Source organism: Numenius arquata, chromosome 5 (assembly GCF_964106895.1).
Source record: "Numenius arquata chromosome 5, bNumArq3.hap1.1, whole genome shotgun sequence".
In the NCBI taxonomy this organism is placed as follows: domain Eukaryota; kingdom Metazoa; phylum Chordata; class Aves; order Charadriiformes; family Scolopacidae; genus Numenius; species Numenius arquata.
The window spans coordinates 15,512,732-15,531,043 of record NC_133580.1 but is presented as its reverse complement, the minus strand read 5'-3'; the positions used below and the strand labels follow the sequence as shown (position 1 = coordinate 15,531,043).

Below are 18,312 nucleotides of genomic sequence, written 5' to 3'. Positions count from 1 at the left end.
TTTATGTCATGGCATAAACCAAAGGATGCAGGAATAGAAAGCATTTCTGTAAGACACATACACGAACAGTGTCTGGAACATCAGAAACACAATTACCACCTGTGCTCCCTACACCACCACTACAATTTTGTGGGGTTTTAGTTAGCATTTTCTTACATAATAATCTTACAAAATGTATTGAAGTTGGAAAGCACTGTTCATCATCAAGAAGTATTTGGATTGTCTTTTAATGCCTGTATTACAGAGATACTTAAATAACTACAAAAAGAAAAATTCACGCTGCACTGCAACTGAAATCATGAGGGGACAGCTTCAATTCTGTATGAACAATACATACAAACATACCCATCACCTTAGTGCAAAAATGTACAAATGCAGAAGAAATTGTTTCTATATCCTAAATAATAATTTTTTATTAAAAACAAACAGCAAGCAAAACCCAAGTTCAAGCAATATAATTTAGTTTCCAGGCCAATGAGTTCTTTTCCCTTAATTTTAATAATAGATTTATTGAAAAAATACCTTAAAGGAGTCCAGATAAGGTAGCATGAAAATCTGTTCTATGTTAGTGTCCAGTCTAGGTAGGTCTAGGTACTTACTGACCTGGAGAGATAACTTCTGTTTCTGATAAATAGTTAAACAACTATAAAGAGTATGATCTCAGGCTGATGACAGCAGACAGTTGCATTGCCATTAGGCAGAATAAAATCCTTCTAGAAAAGAGACTTGCAGAATTAATTGATATATGGGGAAACAAAGAAGACACAACACACTTAGACTGTAATTTAAAAAGAAAAATCAGCTAACAGAGTGCCTTGTTCAAATAAAAGATTAGTATGGATGTGAGCACTCGTGGACTGAAACAGAGCAAATGATGGTATGGACAGAAGCTACCTTGAAGATTCAGCAATAAATTGATTTGGCTCTAACTCGATTTAATATCTTCATAAACATTCTAAAAGGAAAGCAGAAAAGTTTAAACAAAGCCTCACAGAAGAGATAGCATTGACGGGAAACAGGAAACATTACAAAAACCTTCAGTGAGATCTGAATGAATAAAAGCAGCTTAAAAATCAATTTAATTTTTTTAGAAAAGCAAAATTAATGAAGTGTGAAAAATAATGAAAATGTAGCTCTCAAAAAGAGAGGCAACATCTGTAATGTTAATATGCTGAGAGACATTTAGGTGTTATAAAAGATTGCAAATTAGGCAGATGTGATAAAACAAGGAAAATATCCAACTTTGTGCTGGGCTGCATGCCTAGAAGCATCATTTCAGAAAAGGAAGAAATTGCCCTAACTCATCTGCTCCTGTATGGCTATACCTGGAACTGTGTATTTCTAAGCAACCTAATTACAAGAAAGATATTACCAAGCTAGAGGGAATTGAAAACACAGCAGTCAAAATGATTAAGTCATAAGGATGAGCTGATTTAAAATGAAAGATTAAGATTTACATTACTGTATTATATGTGGTAAATAGCAGATGTGAAAAGAATGGTCAAAATAAAACAATACACCTAAGCAAATCTTGGCATATGCCAGCAAAAAAAATGCAACGCTGGTCCAAAGGCACTGTAGAGATCAACAATTACCATTTTTAAATCAGAAATGGTATAAAGGCACAGAATACCCCAAAACCCTGTGGGCCACCTGTGGGAGAGAGTTGGGAAAGTAAAAGGAACAGGTTAAAGTTTCACTGCCCTGATTATACTACTTTCAGAAACAGCCTTTGAAGAGTTCACACCAGTCCATGCTTCTGGTCATTATTTCAGAATACCTGACAAGGTATTTTAGATTTGAAACATATACAGTACAGAGATTTGCACTGGACGTTATTTTGAAATGATGTGTAACAAACTTGGTTTTCCTTCTGAGAACAGCAGTGCTGCAACACTTTCAGTTTTCTCCTTCAGTATTGCTCACTGCTGCTTCTTAGCTTTAATTGTACAGCTTTTCCTTAAGCAAATATTAATGACAGAATAAATTCTTAGCTAACTGAAAAGGTTATTTTCCAGTGATACTTAAAAGAGCACAGTAATTCTAAAGCATTATTCTACCATGACTAACTGACATTAAAAGAAGTGTAAAGTACATAACTTGATTCTTTTTCAAATATATCAGAAAAATCACATAAAATCTGTCTGGGATGAAATTCTGCTTAGGTTGCACTGCTGTAATCTCAAAGGAGAACATACAAGAACATTTTTTCAGTAATTCATCGCAAGCCCAAATTTTTTCAGGAAACCTCAAGGTTTGATGCTTGGTAAGCATGTTCTCATTGTGTTTATTTACTCATTGATTTTTATTGTCATTGAGTGCAGACATTTCCTAGTGAAAAAAAAAAGAACAATTATGAAGCCTTTTAAATTTTTTTCCTTATTTTAATTTCTTAAAACATGCTTTCCTAAACAGTGGAATGGACTTCATTTTTAATATTGCATTATTTTTCTGGAGTATGCTCATTTTTAGCTTTCTAATAATGATTTTGCATAGTGTAAAAATGATTTAAATTTACTCAAGTTTCAATTTCTTAATAGTAACATACTTTCAGGTTGGTTATAAATAGGTTGAGTGTGATCACACACTTCAGAAAGCATACCCCTTCTGTTGTGGACCAAATGCTGGTATCCCTATTCAACCCTACTATAGTACAGTTTGATAGAAATGTTATCATTTACCTGAACAAGATTGACCCTATAAAAATGCTGCAACCCTCAAAACTCCTGGGAGTAACAGACAGAAATTCTCTTTGCAAGTCTGTGCACCAAGTAAGAACTCCAGGATTATCCTTGTGTGCATTTCTTAATAGAATTAAACTTTGGACCACCATAAATTATTCAAATAGACCTAATTACAATACATGCATACTGCCTTATAAATCGATGCTGAGATTGAATTAGTTAAATATATTAGACCTCGGTTTCTGAAAGCCTTTGGAAGAAATGAGCACTTGTGCCTGCACTCGTTTTATGATAAGCTTTATCAACATACTATATCAATATCAGAAAAAGAAAAAAAAAAAGAGAATCTGAAAATGATTAAAAAAGCAAAACAAAACTGAAAAACAATTCTAACTTTACAGCTAAAAAAATACACAACTGCTGTGCACAATAAAATCCAGAAAATTTTTGCCATATATTTTTAACATTTGCATTTTTAGCAAAGACATTTGGACCTATCATATTGTACAGGAGCCTAAAATTTGTATTAATTATCAGGATCCAACTGAGAGTTTCACAAAGCAGCAGCCCCTTACTTACTGATGCCAAACTAAAAAGACATTAGGCAAAATTAAAAGTGAGAGAATCAACACAAAGATGTTCAGAAAAAAAAACGCACTGGCCTTTTTTCTATATTTGAATTTTACCTTTGTCTTTATCAATTATATATTCACATCTCCCATCACTAGCCTTTCTATGGTTTAAAGCTTTTTTAAACTTGATTTTTTTCAATCTTGTGATTTAAAATAGCTCTTGATCTTTAGCAACATAAAACCAAAAATGTCCGGAAAGACATTTAATTCAGTACCATGTTCTTATCTATACAGCTATTTTTATTGGAATTTTATTTTTTAAAGGCTGGAGTTTTAAATGCAAGCGTAATTACAGGAAACACGAATTTATTAGGAACAGGTCAACATAATTAAACAATGCAGTAACGAAATATATAACTAACATTATCCATCCGTGTCCAAATGTAGAAGATTTAATGATGTACAGAAATGACTTTGCCTTCACATAATTCCTCCCAGATCCTACCACCTAAGGGAGATATTGTGAAATATAGAACGTCCAGAACGGTGCAAATGGTGGGGGGGGAGGGGAGGGGAAGAAGGTGACAAATATCACAAAGCTCTGCCTACAAAAAAAAAAAAAAAAAAAAATTAAAAGTTTAAACTCAGAGGGTTGCACCACTTAATGAGATTATTTCTCAAACTTTTGCAACTCCTTCCAAGCGCACTTCTGGTTCCCTACTAGGGTGATGTTTTTCCTCAGCAATTTTTTTAAAAGGAGAGATTTCTATTTGATACCAGAAGTGTTTTCTTGTTGAACCTCAAAAATCTCTCTCACTGTTGTATGCAGTCTACAACCCTATTTCAAGAAATTCCTAGTCCTTAGCCTCAATAATAAAAAAAGCAGCCTATCTAGAGATTTTGTTTACTTTTTGGCATTAAAAATACAGTAATTACAGCAACTGTAAGTTTGTTCTTTCATCTGTTATCATGGTTTATGCAACAGCCAATACTTTCAGATAGTAACCTCTAATTCTGATAACTAAACATCTTTCCAACTGCTATGCACAAAACACAGGAACAGAATGAAAACAGTTGACCAAAGGCTGTGGTTAAGTACTTGCACCAAAAAACTGATAAATGCAGCATGCTTGCGTATTGTACTGAATTTACAAGAGTGACCTATTTTGTAATTGCATTACATTAGGAGTAAAAATTTTAATTAAGATAGCTAAAAATAAGACTCAAAATCAATTTCCTTCCACATTAACGTTTCTAACCAACATCTACCCCAACTGATCAGTATTCCACAACTATTTGCTTATAGAATATCTCCCCATAGTCTCTGCTCTTGGCCTCAGTGGGTGTGAGTTGGGTAGCAAGATGCAAATGGAAATACTACTGACAAATATGTAAAGGACACCACCACCATACAGATGAGTACATCAGGGTCTTACTGAATATATTTAAATTCTTTGCTAAGTTATGCTAAAAATTAAGACCTGCTTCACTTGAAATTAATTTCCTTATTCTTTTTCTGTTTTTGTGTGTTTCTAGATAAAACATACTCATGTTTTCTTTGAATTTCAAAAGTGTAACGGAGCTCAAGAAATTTCTCTGCTGTAATACATATATTACAATACTCATAATTTCATGTCCTGCATGCAAAAAACCACTGACCATCCATGGCACACAGCAGGAACCTTCCTGTCATACCCTGCCCTCTTACAATGCTATCAGGCCTTACTAGCACAATGTGGTTAATAGCATTTTTAATGAACATGTTTAATTCTGAAATGTATCAGGGTACCATGAAAAGCAAAAAAGCATTTTAAAAACTGTTCAGCAAACTGTCAATCTACCTACCTTTTCACCTGTTTTGAGCAGTGTTTCAGGACACGACTCTACAAATTCATGCTGACATTAGTTATTTACCATGGCTTTCTTGTTTCAATTAAAGGTCTTTATGAAGGGATAATACACCTTTTTTTTTTTTTCTGTATCATTTTAGACAGGTGATTAAGCGAGAGGGAGTAGTAATTTTGCTTAGCTTAATTGCCTCTTTTTAAAAAGTATTTTAAGACTATGGCACTACTCAAGTCTATCTATGACTTTTACACATATTTAAATTCCATGCAAAAATCTCTTGCTATCTTCTTATGCTGTCTTCCCATCGTATTGGTTTTGTTTCTTCCAGACTAATAAACTTGGCTCAGCAAGACACTGAAAGATGTACTGAACTAATAGTACCCACGGTTCTCTTGACTCCGCCTGAACTACTACCGCTTGCTTCAACTTCAGCAACTGCTGAAGTAATTTTCTGGGTCCAGGGCAGGATAATCTGCCCCTTCCAGGATCAAGGAAATTAGGTACCCACTATTTATACTCTAGTACCTCAAAGTGCTCTACATATGTAGATAATCTCCTGCAGCTGCTGTAAACTGGCCAAGGCAGCCATGCTGGGATTCAGCTCTGACTATCCTAATAGAAACAATCAACTCATCATATTTGGGGTAACAATTAAAGCAATGGTAACCATTAAAACACAAATACTTGGGTTTAAGGTACCTTGTGAATGCAAAACATTAAATTAAACATTTATACAGGCTTTAACTCATTTTAAACATAAAGGAACAAGTGAAATAGTCACTCTAGTTCTTTCAATTCAAACAAGCTTCATGGCACTTCTATTTGGTTATCATTATCATTAGATTTATCTAACAGTCCCTAAAACATAGGCATTGATATCCATAGTTTTTGTTCAATTACAGTTCATTAGAAAAACAGTAAATAATATGTTTAAAATTAGGATTTTGTCCCTTCCTAAACTCTCATAAAGACAGCAGCCAAAAACTGAGTAAGTCAGGGTGCCTTTGAAGATATTTAATTAAAATCTAATCCCACATTCTTAAAGGCTCACATAAATTAAGCTGTCATTCAGGAGATTTATGCATTCACATTTGCATATTACATACAATTCATCAATTACTCATGTTTGAAAGCAATGCCTTTCTCAGGGAGCGGGGCTGCCAACAGTGCCAACAGGCGCACGGAGACGCACCGACTGCACCCGCTGGTACCTTGGAGAAAGCCTCTTCCATATGGCTGATCTTCTTCTGCCGGCACACACCGCCCCAAGCACGCTAACAGATACCTGACTTGAACATGATGGATTCTTTTCAGCTCAATCTGTCAGCTAAACACGAACATTTTGGGGAATCTTCAAGCAACCAGATCAGAGAATCAGTATTCTCCATATCACAGAAGGAAGCTTCACAGAACACCCACTAAGTCACCCGATTCTGCTGGAGGAAGCCAAGTCCCCTCTCCTGGATTTTCTCCAATTCAGACCTAGGAAATTTTCCCCAGACTTTTCTATAGCTTTAAAAAATATTCTTAGATAGCCATAGCTCATATATGTGTGTAGAACATTTTGTTTTAAAAGCACCATTACCGTTTCCAGCTAAATGAGAATGTATTCATAATTGCTTTATACTCTAATACCCATATGTATGAATCGACACCAGTGCTGGAGCAGAGCAGGCATGCTGAAGTGCCCACACACATCTGACATTTCCTGGCCTATTTGAACCACGTTCCCTCATCCCTACAACTACTTTCTCATGAGTGTCTATACATCACAGCCCAATATCATTTTCCTTATTCATCCACCTGCAGTCATATGATGACAGGATGGACACAGCTTTAATGAAGAATTCCTCCAAGAAACCATGAGAACATGACCTACGTGCAGATGAAAGCCTCAAATTACATGGGGGGGTGGAGGGGGTGGGGAATCATATCCAACGCTGAGTTACATATCCAGCTTCTAAATCAGTTTTGTACTCTTTTTTTTTTTGGTTTAATCCATGATCATCAAGCATCTAACACTGGGAACATAAGGCAGTTTATTACTTGAAAATTAATCTGTGAAACAAATTTCTTCCTTTCGTACAAGACTTTTTAAAAAAACACAATTGGCTAAATATATATATTTGTAATTAGATTAATTTTTTTAATGGCTTGTCATACTGGTGGGTGAAGTATCAATAAAACCTCCATTCCGCATTATTTTGATCAGTCGCAGTTTCATATTACTCTGCTATTTGTAGATCATGAAGTCTCTGGAACAAGCTTCCCTGTCAGTCACTGGGTAATGACTTCCTGAGCATCCAAAATAAAGGCAGCAGCTTCAGACAAGAGCAACAGCAAACCATAATGCCCCTCCTTTGGCTGTTTTTTTTTTTTCCCTAGAAATGTTGTTGGGGTTTTTTTGGTGTGAATTAACAGACTGATTACAAACATACCAAAGGACAAAACTGCCAAAAGAAGGCGGCATTTCATAAGGTCCTCACCCAGCTTTTGCAACTAAGCACTGACCTGCAACACATCTCCTAGCCCAGCCTGAGACCTCGTAGAGCCAACACTGATAACTGCACCAAGTAAAATGTCTGAAACCAACAAACTTCATTATCTGCAGCCTCAACTGGGTCCTAAATTCAAATCTCAAAAGGTAAAAGGCTAATGCAAGAACCGCTTGTTACCCTGTCTTGTTACCAAGCCACTGTTCATCTCTCACAGTCATTGAGCTTTAGCTCCATTTATTGTATACTTATGTTATTAAAACTAGGCCATTATTTATGTTCTTCCACCAAATGTTTTAAAACAAATTACTTTAACCAGGTTTTTTTCCATCTAGCTATTAGCTGCTATTAAAGAAATTGCATAAAATATAATCGCATAACAATTTGTGAATACTTTATAATTTTTTGATACGTCTGAGTAAAATGAGTTAGTGGAACAAAGGGTATCACAGTTGACATTAGCACCAACTTCTCAACGATCTCTGACCCATGAGAAGTGACTTATTATATCACACCTCTGAAACCCCTCTGCTCAAGAGTTAAGACATCCTGAGGCAATCATGGAGCACGATGCTGTCCATTTTATTACCCTTCCTTTAATAACAGAACGCTTCAGTATGCTTCCAGCATTCTTCAGAAGCATTAAATTCACTTTTACAATGCAAAGATATCCCTCTTCAAAATTTCACATACCCTACATATTGAGCCATTTGTCTGTTTCAAAGGAGACCCAGACAAGGAAATGCAGTTATGTCCTTTTTCATAGACTCAGATGCTTTGTTTGTATTATTTTGGGGGGTTTAATGTGCTTATTCTTCATATTAAAAGACAGATCCTGTCTCTCCAGGAAATCTTTTGACAATTGAAGAATCAGTGGGATTGTTAAAATCACAAGAAAGCAACCATGACACAACCGATCAGGAAAGAGATTTTCAAGTTCACACTTTTCAACAGCCTTAACTTTGTCTTTTGTTAACTCCCTTTTAACTTGAAGTTTAGAAAAACTGTTGGGTGGGAAGGGAAAAGTAATTGTTTCAACATCACTCATCAAGTTTATAAAGGTTACACCTCAGAAAAAGAAAATCTACACATTTCTATAGCACTTGTATAATAGTCCAGGAAAAAAAACATAAGAGATGCTATACAGTACACCAAAAGGTTTTAAGGAAACCAGCTTAAATAAGAACAAAAATATGAAATTTTCCAGTTGTGGCACACGGGAGGTTTGGAGTCCCTTCACCACGCGACTGCCTCCCATCGACTTCTCAGATGCATTCAGCACCCCACACTGTGCATCTTCACCAACCCATTCATTCAGTAAGTTATGTCACTACTCCTTTGATTGACTGACATTTTTTCTTTAACGGTGTTTTATAAACAGAATATATAATAATGGCGTTTCACTCTGGGCGGGGCATTTATCTGTGCTTGTTATGTGATGACTTGTCACAACACAGGAGCAGCACAGTCACTCACACTGTGTGTAATGACACCCTCCTCTACCCCTCCAGAAAGCTTCATCTTACATGTGATATTCATATACAGCTCTATGGCTTACATAATAGCTGCACTTAGCAGGAAACTTAAAGAATTTGGAACAGAAAAGTATTTTTCTAACAAATTGGCATTATTTATTTGTATAACTATTAAGATGTAATTAAGTATACTGCACGTAAGAAGACAAAACATATTCTAAAATGAATCTGTAAGATGATCAATATCCGGAGGCTACAAATACACTGGAGGCAAAAACAGCATTAAAAGCTACACAACTTTATGCATTAATTGAATTAATAGTATTGACAGCCCTGAAAGCCTCCCTATCTTGCTGCTGTACAGTTCATTGCAAAAAATCTCATGAACATCTGCATCTGTCCCACAGTAGCTACTAAATAATTAGGGTTTTTTTTAATTAAAGTTTGACTTTAAAAGCTGGTGTCCGCTGGCTTTTTGTGCGTTGTGCGTGCATTGGAAGTTGGCAGACAGCTCCAGTTGTATTCATCTTGCACGAAGTAACAAAACTCTGTGAATGGTGCATATAGTTTAACAGGAAGCAACCCAAAAAATTGTGGCGCTCAAGTGATATTAAAGATGAAAACCAGGGAGTAAGGTCACTGTGCAGCATCCCTCAATTTGCCTCAGCAGGCAGCAGCCTTTGAAATCAACCTGGAGCCCAGCGAACACGCTGGGAGCTCCGTCCTTCTGCCCGCTGGACATCTTCAGCTCTGCCCCACCTCACTCTGAGTGCCCCGTCCCACACACGTTCGCCAGCTGTAACTTCAAATCAGAAGACAGCTCATCTGGTTCCTGAAGTGCATCATCTTGCAGCTTCTGTCCTGAAAAGATTTACTGGTTTTCACCTTCAGTATTTCTCTCTCAGTAAAAAAAAATAAAAATGCAAGCAACGGTCAAACTCCATGGGTACCCTTCAAAGTAAGTCTCCAAAGCAAGATGTCCAAACTACCTGTCACTAAATTATGTCTCTCTTACATCAACAATAATAAGTTGTAGAAACGTGTCATTTTACCTGTATAACCATGACAATAAAGTACATTTATAGGTATTTCAATTTTCTCTACATTCAAACAAATTACATTTTACATTTTAATTTTCATTTTTCAATTAAAGACTAAAGTCTAAGCCAACTATAGATTTCCACTGAGATTTTAAACTGGCTGGCTGCCAATTCAAGCCATTCTGCTGAGGAAAAACACTATACAGTCATTTTTAGAACAATTTCTACATTTTTAATGTTTAATGTATGCGAAGGATGTAATGTAGAAAGTAATCAGAAGACAACGTAGACCTACACATCACTCTTTCCAATCTATCCATTCATTTTACTTATTCCTTTAGCTGAGAAAACTGAAGAAATTAATCTTTATTACCTTCAAAGATTACCAATTACCTGCTCTATATAATTAACAGAAACTAAATGTAATAGGAAGCCACTGCTCAGGTGGGATTTTAGAGATCAAATTCCCTTTTTCCCTTAAAGAAAGGTTAAGCTTTCAGGACTGGGCACATATCCACACCATAACCATTTATCTGCACTATAAGAAGTAGAAATATATATGGTCAAACACCAAAAAAGTAATACTACTTCAGCAGTACATACTACGCTTTATCTTTTTCCCAAATCACTCAAGAAAGAACAGAATGCATACACTACACACTGGAGCCAAGCGGGCAGCAAACGCCTATAAAAGGCCATGTCTAAATAAGACTTTTTTAATGCACCCGAATACATGGATGCTGTACAACTGCGATAGCCCTTGACTCGTTTCTAATCATGTTTCCCACCTGTGTTAGTCTGACACACAAGGTGACAGAGATTTCCCCATAATGGCTATCATGATCAGGACTAAATAAAGCCTGCAGTCAAAAGCAGGGTTATTAACAGAAAAATGAAAAAGCTATTATCGTATGTGTGTATCTGTATATAAAACCAGGTAGTAAAATCTTCCTTAAATCCCTATACCAATACTTTGAAGTACAAGGAACCATGCAAGTGAGCAGAATTACCCATATACTGAGGACATTTGAAAACAGAAAATTATTTTGATTTTCTCTTTCTGTTCCCACCATTTCTTTTTCTGCAGACTAGCAAAGCTCCTGCTGTTGGAATACACGCAGGAGTTGTGTTGTAGGTTGTTTTTTGTTTTTTCTCTATTTACTTGTGTCAAAAATGAATCTGCAAGGGAGATTCTTGGAGTTTCACAGAAAAACATTATGAGCACATCTAATACTCAATCAGGAAATATAGTACCAAGAAATCAATGGAAAAGAAGTATTATTTTATACTGGTCGCCCATGAGCCTCTGTTTCTTTCCTTTTCTATTAACAGCTTAGAATTCTCTGGGCTGTGAGAGCACAGAAAACTGTAACTGCCAATTAATTTAATGATATTTGCATATTCATCACCATGGTTATAAGAAATAACCATACTCTCATTGTGCAACTGAGATGCAGGGATCCAACTGGCACACAAAGGCGCTCATCTGGCACACTGGGATTGGGAGGAAAGGCAGAAAAGTGAGGAAAGCTGAGTAATTATAACCAACTGCAACACCAAGACTCTTTGATTGCCTGTTCAAACTTCCTAAAAAATGACAATCGACATTTCCCTATAAATTATTTGTTACATAATCCTTTATACTTTGATTACTCATTTCTTTATGCCTTTTTTATTACCAGTGACCAGATAATATACTAATACCAGCATGAACTCACAAACTCTCCAATTTTTAACTTCCAGCTACTTACTGTATTTTTTTATGATAACCATATGCTAGATTCTCATTTATAATTAAAAAGTAAATTAACTCACAACTGTAGGTGAGTTTGAAATGAAGACACTGTACAAATAACTAAGATACCCTGCTTTTCTTACAGTTCACTAACCGTTTATCTGTCACAAACACACTTACCTGAACTTGAACTTAAGCAATCTCCCATTTAAATTAAAGTTTATGCAGACGCATACACACACCTTCACACAGAACAAAATTATGGTCCAGAACTTTTCAGTGCTTCTTCCAAAAGCACTCAAGTATCTTTTAAAATCATTTAAGTGCATCTGAAGTAATACTTTTCAAAACAGGGCACTGTGGTCATTAGACATACGCAAGCACTTTCTGTTACTTGACGCTTGAGCTTCTGACATTAGCCTTACTTTTCATAATAGCACAGTCTTCTTATTACCAGAGAAAGGCAAAGGGTTCTCAATTTACCATACAATGATGCGTGATGAGGCACTGTTGCAGTACACTGTATATAGCCAACACTGTATCTCCAATATATTCAATTTAAACACATACATCTCATAATATGTGATAAATGTATCTACATATTTGCTCTGAAAATGTAAAATGTATCATAGAGAATTTAAAAAAAAAAAAAATCCAGGAATTGCTGAATCAGTTCACAGCGAATCCTGGCTAATTTGACTACAGCTTCTGCATTACACTTAGTGCCTTCTGTAGCATCTGAAAATGCGTTAGCATACAGTATTTGATTTTTGCTCTCTCCTTCAGTTTCATTTTGTGTCTCCCATTTTAGATATTAAATTTTTCAGTCACCTTCCTTTGATGTCATCTTAGTTTAATTTAAAAGCAATACAAACACATCTGATTTACAAGACTTTTATCACCACAGTATCTTATCACCTCATTATAGTAATTTGCAAAGGCTTTTGTCCAAGTGGATATCAGAATGGATTGTATTTTCACCTTCAGGCTTTGTTTTCTTCAACAATACATTCGTGAACTGTTGTACCTTGTCTTTGGTTACTGTGGGAAGGTCTTGGCAAACAGGCAAGTTTTGCAATACTATAAAAACCATCAGGCTTGGGCTCACTCTCTTTGGCTGTTTACCAAAAATGTTTTTATCTCCAGGTCTCATGAACTTCCTTTGGAGCATGTCGAGCAGCATTGCTCATGAGGATTACAGCTGTTTTGGTTGGTTATGAATGAAAACGGAGACCCTGACTGGGTCGTAAGATCTTAGGTGGTTTGCACTAAACTGGGCTGAGAAGTAAACCAGGAATTACACACACCCATGCTTCTAATTAATTGGTGAAGCACAGTTTCTCCTTCAAATACTGGTGGCTGATCATACCTGCCATAAAGAACATATAGAACTGGACATTTGCTGCAGATCTGATGGCAGAGCTCCAAGACTGTTTTACAGACATCTAACATCAAAAAGAACTGACCGCACTGCTCCCAGAGAAGCTCAGCACGTGGAGTTTCTGGGTAAGACGGTGTCCGGTGATGCACTGCACATGCTGCACAGCCAGACGTGGCTGGGGCACAGCTCCAGGTATTCCACTGCCTCCACACGGCACCTCTACATGGCCCAGGGGTACCTTGGCACCTGCTACGCCAAAAGAGGTCAAACAGTTGAAGAACTAAATCTTACCAGCTCAAGCAGAAATTTATACCTCTGACCAAAAGACATTCTGCAACATCTCTTCATATTTCTCCTCAGGGGTGAAATACAAGCAATAAATTTCTTGTTGCAAACTTCCTAAGGATCTAAAATTTTATCAGTGTCTAAATACCCACCAAAACCACAAAGAACTATAAATTGCAGGACATATGATGCTATAAGTTGCAATTTTGTGCAGAATAAAAGAGGAGCCATTAAAGGCTGGTGAGCCTCACAAGCTACAATGCAAGGCCCCAGGTCACTCAGAGGGCTCTAAAGAACCCCAAAGGTCAATCGTTTCCTTGATCCCATGGATCCTGGCAAAAGGTAAGTCAGGAATGAAGGAGATAAGGTGATGCCAAAAATTAGTTTCTCACAAGGATACCAGTAGAATCTTCCTATATTTTAAATTAACTATACAAAAATTAGAAGCATGGCATTGATACAGGTTAACATCTCCAAGAAACTTTCAGTGACAATGCCCATGTATGGTTAGATTTGTTTTCGTATGATAAGCATTCTTCAGAGAAGAACTGCAACTTGTTTCCAGCTCTTCTGATGACAGGAGCTGCTTGAATAAAGCTAATTTATTCATGCTCTGGTCAATTTTCTATTACTTTTTTTATCCAAATTAGTATTATTCTTCTGAGAAGTGAAATTGGAATCTTTTTTTTAAATAGGTGAGAGAGAAACTGTTAGCCCCTGTAAAAGAAGCCAATAGTAAAAGCACAGTATGTCAAAACAAATTTGGGTCCTCCTCCCAGCTTCGTGGCATGATGTCCAAGAAAAATCATGTAATACTATTTCTATGAATTTGTAATTTCATCCCAGAAAGTAAAGAATAAGATAAACATTTTCTGTTTGTTTTTCACTTTCACAGCAACACCATCCTTACTTGCTTCTAGATGGTCACATTTTGCTGACATTTACAAACATTTCATGTTGATCTTACATGGGTCACATCAATCATCTATACAGTTTCAATGACACTTTGTTAAATAAACTGTCATGAAAGATTTATAGAGAATTTGATAAAAGTAAAGAAGATGTAGTTTAGCTTTTAAAGATGCATTACCCCTTTTCTGAGGTGTAATATCAGCTCTAAAATACCATTAAGCTTTTCTGGCAGGAGATGAAGTGAGAAAATAAAATGTACTCTTTCATCAGCACTCGCTTATTTGCATCTCTTGTGCTTCTACAAAACACTGGGAGAACAGATCACCTGCAGTGCTCCTGGAGGAAAAGGGAACCTCACTCCCATTTTGTGCGTTCTGATTGTCTCACCTAGTGTTCGGCAGAAGCCATTAATGCTCTTAACACATTATTTGAGCAAATATGACCTCCACGTTAAAAAAAAAAAACCAACCAAAAAACCACAAAACACCACCACCACCACCAGAAAACCCTCTACTTCAGGTTAACATCTTTTGAAGGTAAACTGATATTCCAAATTCCCTATCTCAAAAATAGGGAATGCAGATAAGTAACACTTTCATGAAAAGTCCTTCTTTAGATAAATCAACTGATAACAAAACAACCCACTAAACGTGGCCAATAACACATTCATTAAGATGTATTTAAATTTTCAGACTTTGCTGTCTGGTATCAACTTAATCTTTGAGAGCGGCTAACAACGGTCTCACTATTGGGAAGGGCCTTAATCATACTTAGTTCACTAAGAAGAATCAAAGTTTGAAAAAAACTCTTTTCATCAGTTTTCCACCACTGATTGATCTATTTACAAAAGCAATTATTTGTGACGTCTTTCAGTTACCTGCAAAGTCAGCTCTGCCTGCTACTCTGCAGCAGTTCTGCTTGTTACAGAACACTAGCAAGGAAGATAACGTGGAAAGATTTTCTCCATTTCGCTAGTTAGTGTTGAGAAACTACAAGGGATGAATTAACACTTCCAGAAAAAAATAACAAGACACGAAATCTTTCCCCTCTCTTAAAGGCTATAATTTTTTTTTTCAACCAAGAGGACAGCATGAAACAGTCCTAAAAAAACACTGAACTTACAGAGTCTAATGCCTAATCACCAGACCAGCCGCAAGTGCATGTCAGGTTTTGCATCTTCCCTCTACAAGAGCTCCTGTTACCTTCGTGTAGTTACCCCATCTCAAGTCTCATACAAAAGGTCAACATACAGTGGGTAAATCCACTGTTCAGGCAGTAATTAATGAAAACCAACTATTATTTCAGCACTGAAAGTTTCTTCAAAAGAAACAGTTATAAAATTATATGACATTTCCTACGGAGTATCTATGACCAAAAGAAAGCAGATGTAGGTGCAATGGTATATGGTGCTCAATAAAAAGCCCTGGCAAATCAATCTCCCACTAGCCTGAGAATAATTTCCATAAATATAATACAGCTACTTTAAAGGTTTTCTTCTAGACGATTTTCCTCTGCCTTACAATTTCTGTATCAATAACACAAATGCAAAATAGATAGCATAACTTTACATCTAGCTGAACACCGAAGAGTGCACTTAATTTACATTATGATTATGATCTTACCATCTGTGGTCCTGAGACCTTTTATACAGGTATCTTTAACATGTTTCACAACAAAAGGAAAAAAAACTGCATTCTTCAGCTGGTATCACAGGGCTGACCTCATACAAGCCAACCTCCTCCGTTACTCTATTTCTTCAGTCCATGACGTCCTCCATTACTCACACTGCGTCACCCCTTGACGCTGGGTGAGCAACTGGATCTGCAAGTTGCACATTATCTTTCACATTACCAACAGGGTCCTCCTGTTGTCTGATATGAAGACCCTGAGTTCATCTTTGCAGTCTTTACCGGGAACAGCACCTTGATACTCGGGCTGCATGAATTAATTTTTTGAAAAGAAACAAGAAAGAGATGCACCGTATCTGTTCAAAGTGTTATACAGAGAACTAGCTGTGAGATTCCTACTTGCATCAATCATAGCTAAAACCTCTGGCAGGTTCAAAACACCCAAAACAACTGCTCTTTGTAAAGGGAACATTATGATCTGACTTCTACATCGTTTGCTGAACTGACTTTACTCACCACAATAAGTGGCATCTCAACAACATTAATTTGTAGATATTGTAACTACTATATTATCAGCAGTGTTCCTAGATACTGTGAATTAAAAAAAAAAAAGGCTAGGAGTTTAAAGGCAGCAATTTTCTCAGTTATTCAACACATCTGTCAAATATATTACTGAGTGGTAAATTAATAAATATTGGATTTCAATTGCTATGACTAGAAATAAATGGCTAGTCATTCTCCAAGCAGCACTGTAAGCTACCGACCTTCAGTGTAGGCTTATTTAAAGAAAAAGTAGTAATTAAAGTAATTCCTATATTCTGGAAAAAACAAAACAAAACAAAACAACAGTTTGTGATTTGATAGATTAGATAACTGAAACATAATTGCCTCTCCTTTACCACACATCATGTGCTCTTCAGAAAAAAAACCCACAACAGACTGACATAGAGAAACCATTCCTGCTGGATATCCCAAATCGATCCTAACTGTCAAACACTTGAGGTCCAAAGACACACTCTATTTTGAAATGACTATTCCAAATATTTTCAAATATTCTGAAAATAACTTATATGCATTCAAAACTGCCAGAACTAAATGCATTTTACATGTTTAGATCATATAGTAATGATTGCTTACTGAGTTAAGATAAATTATATGCTGCATAAGAACTTTATTATTGTTTTCAGAACATTCATTGAGCCCAACTTGTGACTACTGATGATTAGTTAGAAAGATATTCACTATCAAAGAAAACTTATAGATATGGATATGAAAAGATGACATGAAAAGCCAACAATTTTCAGTGTCCTGCAAGCTTCCCATTATAATTTCTTACTGAAAAGCACTGAAATACATGGACTGATAAAGAGAAGTTAGCATCTCCTTGCCATGACAATACGTTTATAATCTGGTTTGCTGAAGTTTCACTCGGATTCACAACTTTACAAAATTGTCACATGCTCTGAAACATGGAAAGCACGCAAATCACTCAAATTTTAATGAAGTTCAAAGTCGCAATGTAAGTGGAAGAGCATCCTCAACCTCACAGGATGGAATTAAAATGTCTATCTCTGTGAAAAGACACAGTGTATATGCTTTAAACCCTCTTCTTCATTACAGCAACAAAGATGATTAATAGTAATTGACTCATTTGACTCCAAAGCCTTAGCTGCTAACTGAAGGCAGTGGTGAAAGACAAGGCTCTGCTTCCTGAAACAGACTTTCTACCCAAACACACAAGAACTCTCCTTTTATAATTTTAAATTAACTAAAGATTCATTAACTGTTTCACCACAGGCCCCAACTTCGAGGATGTAACTGTTCATGGATGTTTTTTCTTCTTAAGCAATCACCAGACTCATGACTTGCATGTAACTTTAGTATTACTGGCAGGACTTCACAAACACTCAAGACGTGCGTAGTCTTCAAAACTATTTTTATAACACCAACAAGTTAGCTAAAATTTCTGCACATTGCAGACTTCACTTTATGTGCTCTGGCAGGGCTTAGCACATGAAAAATTATCTAAACAAGTTTAACTCCTGCATGTTGTTACCTTGCTACATTCAAGTCAATACTCACAGTGCGTGCATAGAAGGTGACTGAAAATCATCCCTTCATTGGGCAAACAGCGGCTAACAGGGGATGCTAATGACAGTGTGCATCTTTCAGTCCAAATGCAGGATTTCAGCTTACATGTAGACGTTAAATACTCTGCTGATCCAGCTCTGGGTTGCTTCTACTATGCCCTTATAGT

General features: G+C 36.3%; 1 protein-coding gene across 1 annotated transcript in view; it reads right to left on the bottom strand.

Annotated features, from left to right (window-relative positions):
* DACH2 (dachshund family transcription factor 2) overlaps nt 1-18,312 on the bottom strand; it is a 306,794-nt gene that overhangs the window by 173,169 nt on the left and 115,313 nt on the right. The gene's annotated exons all lie outside the window — the stretch shown is intronic.